This window comes from Pistacia vera, unplaced genomic scaffold, assembly GCF_008641045.1.
Source record: "Pistacia vera cultivar Batoury unplaced genomic scaffold, PisVer_v2 Contig190, whole genome shotgun sequence".
NCBI classification, from domain to species: domain Eukaryota; kingdom Viridiplantae; phylum Streptophyta; class Magnoliopsida; order Sapindales; family Anacardiaceae; genus Pistacia; species Pistacia vera.
This window is the reverse complement of record NW_022195991.1, coordinates 2,143,116-2,150,082: the sequence shown is the minus strand read 5'-3', so window position 1 is coordinate 2,150,082 and position 6,967 is coordinate 2,143,116. Positions and strand designations below refer to the sequence as shown.

Here is a 6,967-nt window from a genome sequence, read left to right as displayed (position 1 = left end):
GGCTTCATAGGGTAGGTTCTAGTACCAATTTTTGAAATTGCCATTATGCGGGTCTAGTTTTGGTATTGTTTTCGGTTCTTGCATCGCCTGAAACCTAGAATGGGAACCGAGGTTGGGTACTCGGGATGGAACTTGTCTTGGAATCGGGACTGGAATTAAATATCAATAAAGTATGGGGTGTCTATGAAATGCATATAAAAAATTAAAATGCAATTAAGACACATGGGTGATGTGGCAAAGAAGTGGATGGGATTAGAGGTAGGCATTTGGGACTGGGTCCAAAAACCCAACCCAAAAACTCAGTCCTAGGAATGGGACCAGGCCTAAGGAAGAGGACCCGATCCCTCCACTGGGCCCTCCTCCAAGGCTTAGCCTGGGACCAATTTTTTTAAATATTTTTATTTTAATCTCTTATACAATTACATAAAACCCCCTATAAATTTTGAAATAAACATAAATTATAGGGGTTAAATTTTTTTTTACAAAATTTATCAAAAGAAAAAGAAAAAAAAATTTCCAAGCCCTACAAATTTTATAAATTTTACCCCTAAAAAATACTAAAAGCCTCTATAAAATTTTGTTTTACCCCTAAAATATAAAAAAAGATCAGGGGCAAAAAATAAACTTTCCAGGCCCATAGGATCGGTTTGGGTCCTAAAATTTCTCATGGGCCTAGGACGATTCCAAGCTCATGAGCGACTAGTATCCCATTTAGGACTAGTCCCAAATGGGCCCAAGCCCAGGCCTGCTTGGGACTGGTCCTTGACAGCTCTAGATGGGATAAATTATATTAAATACTATTAAATAATAAATATTATATATTATATATATTTTTAAAATATATATTATAATGTTAAACATAAAGTTTTGATTTATTATTTGATTAATTAAGAGTATAATTGGAATAAGGATCCAATTAAAAGTATTTTAATTTTATTAAAATAATTATTTTTTAATAAAATAGTTGATTCGATTGAATAATATTTACTTCAATTATCAAGTCCTATATATATATATTAGTAATTATATATGATAAATTGATGAACATTAATACATTACTTAATTAAATGATTAAAAATTTAATTAATTATAACATTATAGTATGACGACTCATGGTATATTAAGAAATATGAGTGTTTGTAATCAAACTTAAATTAATGATATCAAACAAACTTAAAGTCATACTAATTATTTAATTAAAGATTCATAAATTATATTAATATTAATATTAATATTTAGTTTGATTCTTTTGTCACAATTAATGTTAATTTAACTTATGGGCAAATTCAAAAACTTCATTTTCACTCCAGTAATTATAATATTATATACATTATTTTTATTAATTCATAAGTATGATAGTATGAATCAAAGTTTAACGAGTATCAAAGATAAGTGATTAGTCGTTAATTTATTAAAATACAAAATCAGAACCACCTTCTAATTGTGTATGAAATAATTTATTTATTAGTAATTATATTTTATTTCTCTTTTTAAAAATAGATATTATAAAGTTTTGAGGGCATGTGATTAAGACTTAAAAGGATAAAAATATTTTAGATTCGTTAATTATTTGATTAATTAAGTGTATAATTAGAATCAAGATCCAATTAAAAGTGTTTTAATGTTATTAACAATATTATTTTTAAATAAAATAATATATTTGATTGAATAATATTTACTTTAATTATCAAGTTCTAAGCATATCTATAATAAATTGATGAACATTAGTATACTACTTAATTAAATGATTAGATATTTAATTGATTTATCGGAAAATTCAAAAACTTCATTTTCACTCTAGTAATTATAATATTATATAATAATTTTATTTTTGGATAATAAAGTTCACTAAAATTTAATTCTCAAAAATTAATTCCATAAATATACTTTCATGTAAAATTTAATAATATATATATGTAGCGGATCCAGGAATTTCTTTTAGGGTGGGCCAAAATAAAAATTTATTATACATTACTATTTTTGTCCATTAATATTTTTTTTTAGGGTGGGCCAAAATATATAAATTTACATATTAATATTAAAAAAAAAAAAATTTGAGGGTGGGCAAGTTGCAGGATCCGCCAATATATATATATATATATATATATATATATATATAATATTTCCATGGAAATGTGGCTGTGATTGGACACAAATGGATGGATAATAAAAATTAAAAACTACTAAATCCTCGTTTTCTTAATTTTCGGGGTGTATTGGTAAATCTTTAAGGTTTACTTGTCACTTTTTAAATTTTAAGTGAAATAAGTGAAGCCGTGTTACAGTTGTAAACCCTATTGTGGAAGGAATAGTCGTACTACTCTATTCAAATGGGGTCCACTATAAATCCTTATTCATGAACTGAGTAATTAATGCGTTGATTGTTCAACAATGACATGGTCTTCTTGTTGAATAGTCAGATTGTGCGATCATTACAAGCAAAGAAAAAAGATTATAAATTTAACATTCCGTGGATTGAACCTTTGATCCACAGGGTTTCTGAAAAATATGCTACCTTGCTTGAGGAGAAAATTCTGAATCCAGATCAACGTTGTCTAATGTGTAACGGCCTTCATCATTTCGAGCAATTTCTACAGCAAAACACTCTTTCAATCCCATCACTACCTCAGTCATGGTAGGCCTTTGAGACGAAGTGTCAGATGCACAAGCTAGTGCGAGTTCCACAGCTTTCCATGCAGAACTAGTATTAAAATCATCCCCTAAATGTGGATCAACAATATTTCTGATATCCCCTTCTGCAAGCTTGGATTGAACCCATTCACTTATATGAACATTCTGTCGACATATTTTTGTAATCACCGCTCGGTTTGAAATTATCTTTAAAAGAACAACTCCAAAACTATAAACATGACTCTTCTCATTCATCCGGTTGTACATAAAACACCTGCATTGAATGCAGATTATAAATATAAATTTCCATTTCTCTTTCATTACGATAATTTGGAAACAGTATATCAATAATTTGAGAGAAAACTAATAGTATTAACCAAGTACATACTCAGGATCAATGTACCCCGGGGTACCAGCAAGATGCTCAGTCATTATATTAGTACCACTTTCAGTTGGAAATATTGGGGATAAGCCAAAATCAGCTATTTTAGCTTCTAACTTTTCATTCAATAAGATGTTTGCAGGCTTCACATCTCTATGGACTATGGGTGGCTTACAACCATAATGCAGATACTCCAATCCTACATTTCAAATATAATGGTGTTTATATATATATTAAGCATCGGAATAGTAATATCTCATTCAGTACTGATTAAGATTAACCTTGTGCAGCGTTCACTGCTATGCGCAATCTATCTTTCCAACTCAAGATGTAGTCATCTTTACATGTGCATCAAAATCAGCAGCGAATTTATCACATTGGGCTATTCAATAAATTGATGTCACAAGATATGCTTGGAAACATATAAAGGTCAAATGGTGTGCACGCTTGCATAAATAATTAGGACAAATTTGGAGGAACCTGACAGATAGTTTTCCAAGTTTCCCTTGGCCATCTACTCATAGACAAACCCCATATACGTGCCTTCCATGCAATATCCAATTTTTATGGTGGACTCTCAGCAGGAGCTTAATCTGTAATTCAACGCACATATGAAACAGTAAGACATGGGAATTTCCTCACAATTTGGCATGAATTATTACTCTGCTATCGCATACCTCTGCATAGAACTCTTTGTAACCTTGGGTGGATGATGGAGACAGCATCTTGACAGCTACTTCAGTGTGATCCAAGTAGCGATAATTTTCATCCAGGAAGCCATAATAAACTGTTCCAAATCCTCCTTTACCAAGAACCCTGTCGAAGTTTTTGGTAATCGATAGAACATCTGAATATGTAAATTGCCGATTTCTTGATTCAAAAGAATCATTTCTATCTTCTAACTCTGTTTCCATCTCCCCAAAAACTGAAAATAAAAAAAGTTTAATAAGTAAATATATATATCAAGAAAATAGTCAATTGTATCCCACAGTATATGTCACTATGTTCGAGTACCTTTCTTTTTCCTCGTTTTTAGGCTGAAGAAGATGGCCAACACTATTATGAAAGCGGAAAATGTAGCAAGTGATGCAATTACTGGAACAACATATTTGTTTTTCGTTTTCTCACATGAAGCCGAGAGACAAATATTTGGATTTTCGTCCACACTTGCATCAATTGATTGACAACAAAATAAGAAATTATTAGAAATAGTGATAATCTCCTATATTACCAGAAAGCAATCTCTTTGTTCAACAAAATAAATCACTATCCCTTTGATTTGCTGAAAGTTCAACGCCACCCAAAGGTCTCTGTTTCAAAGTTTCAGAATATTATATTGGATGGATATTAACTGCAGAGAGTTTTGTGATGTTTTTTGAAACTATTCAGGGAGGTGATATTTTAGAAAACTCATGGGATCCAACAAAATTACCCTCATTGGATGTTTACAAGAAGAGGCAAACCTTAAAGTAAGCAATCCTCTGTTCCATCTTTCCCTGAGTTCATCTGGAAGTGATCCTCTGAGATTGTTTCTTTTTAAGTTTCTGGAAAGTTAGACAATAAACATGAATAGCTAGCCCCTTATTTGTCCTATTAAAATATTACCACTTTCAGCTATAATTAATAACAAAGTAATTAACTCACAGGTTTCTCAAAGATGGCAGTCGAGATAAAACTTCAGGTATTGTTCCACTTAAGCTATTGTCTGATAAATCCCAGTAAATTCAATTTCTATTATGAATATTTCTTACTTGGGTTAATGACAGAAGAATTTATACTTACAGAGATTCTAGTAATGTCAGTTCAGCGAAATGTAGCGATATTTCCCCAGTTAATCCACTCGAAGACATGTTCCTATTTAAGGTTCAATTGTTATTAAAGAGATTGTGACATAACCAAGATAAAAATATAACTCCTGTGTACTTATTGAAAGGCACAATTAGACTTACAATGATACGATTCTGGGGGAATAATTATTCTCGTAGCTGCAGTTAAGGCCATCCCACCAGTAACCTTTGGGGGCACATGGATCTCCTTGCCAGTTTCTTTTGACACCGTATGTTGATTTTATATTAATAATAGCACGAACTAAAATTTGCAGAAGTTCAGAAGAAAAGGGAAAGTGTTACAAAGAAAAAGAAATTCACACCATGTGCATGTAGTGATAAGCATATGTTCAGTAAAGCATACCATCATTTTGGTCTGTTTGCAATTGTGAGAATTGTTTTACCATGTAGATCTCAATGGCATTCATAATGGGTGGAAGGTCTGATGTCTCAGTTTTATTGAGTTTAAGCCCGACTGATCCAGTTCCTTGTGTCACCGGTGATGAGGTGTAAACCGTGTCTGGGAATAACTTATAATTAACAGGTCCATAAAAGAATTTCTCATTTAGGTAGATGTTGAATTCTCTGATCTGGTTGCCTAAGAGCTGAACTTCAGCAAAGTGAATGTAAAAATAATACTGGGAAGTGGAATCCTTGGAATAATTCCAAGAATAAGTAATTTCTTCATCATTTGCTGGTATGCAAGCAGAACCCATTACAACGACTGGTGGTTGGAAAGTCGTAGCATTCAGAACCTGCGCATCAACTGGGAATGTTTGGCTTAATGTTTCCCACTCAGGGATTTTTCTGGGCATCCAAATGCGATCATATTTATCATCTTTGTACCTAGTGAGACAATAAATCACCAATTATAGAAATACAATACCTTATACCTCACACCATAAATAGAGATAAGTAAATGTTTCACCTGACTGATTGATTGGTTGTAGAACAAAAATCATAACGTCTTTGGAGTAGAAGTGAATCAGACAGACTCATAGTGGTGTAAATTGCACTATCCAAAAGCCTAAGCCCTAGCGATGATATGAACGGTGTTCCATGACCCGTATTAATAAGACAGACAAATATATAACTCGTTGAAAGCACATGAATGATCTCTGCAGTTACACTTCCTGAGTGGTCTTCCAGGCTCAGTGCCACTGTTTGCCAGAGATCAACTCCCAGATAAAGATCAAACTGTGGCACACTATTCTGGTTGTCATAGTTCCCATACATGAAACGGGCTCTGATTAAATACCTATTATTCTTTCCTTGTGCAGGATATATGGTGTAACAATTTCTTATACCTTCAGGGAAACTTCTGACATTGTAAAATTGCCGTTCAAGGTCACTGGTCTGGAGTTCGGATAATATACTTCGATTTATTCCACCATCGGTGAAGTTCACATCTGAAATGTACTTTATGCCAGTTTTCTCATCATCATAGCCTGAACCTTCTGGTATTCCACAATCTATGCTAATGAAGCCTAAGAAAGTGACAAACAAAGAGTCAAACAGATCTAGCTAATAAAATTCTTAGACACATAGAGACAGGGTACCGGATTTTGCAGCATCAAACTAATTATATTTCTTAAACATTAAACTTGTGACTTTGAATGCAAATTTCAAATTCCATGAAGCATGATCAAACACTGTTGAGGCAATAACTAATTTTCAGAAAGCAAAAGTTTAGAGGTTCAAACCTGATTGATCCTCAGCGTGAATCAATACAGCAAGAGTGAAACCTACAAGCAATGCATGGTCGAAAGTCCTTAACCCCTTCATCTCCCTGTAATTTGTTCTAAGGAAAGTTAATGTATACTTATATTTATATATACCCATCACTGCTGAAAAAAAAAAATAATAATAAAAAAAATAAAAAAAGATTTCGTGAGTTACAGTCAAATGTCACTGTAGCAATGAGAAAATGCCGTAATAATCAGGATGGTGACTAAAATTCACTTTCCTTATGGTCATCAAGTGTGAAACAAGAATTTCGTCAAGTGTTAAAGCAATTTCTAAGAACCTCACAGCAAACTGAAAGAAAAAGTTGATAAGTTAGCTCTATATTCTCAAATTCAATGAAAAAGTAACGTTTGAAAAAAGAATTTGTATTATGAATAAAGTA

General features: G+C 32.3%; 1 pseudogene; it reads right to left on the bottom strand.

Annotated features, from left to right (window-relative positions):
* Positions 1-2,511: 2,511 nt before the first annotated feature.
* On the bottom strand, positions 2,512-6,624 carry LOC116127349 (annotated as a pseudogene).
* Between the last annotated feature and the right edge of the window lie 343 nt (positions 6,625-6,967).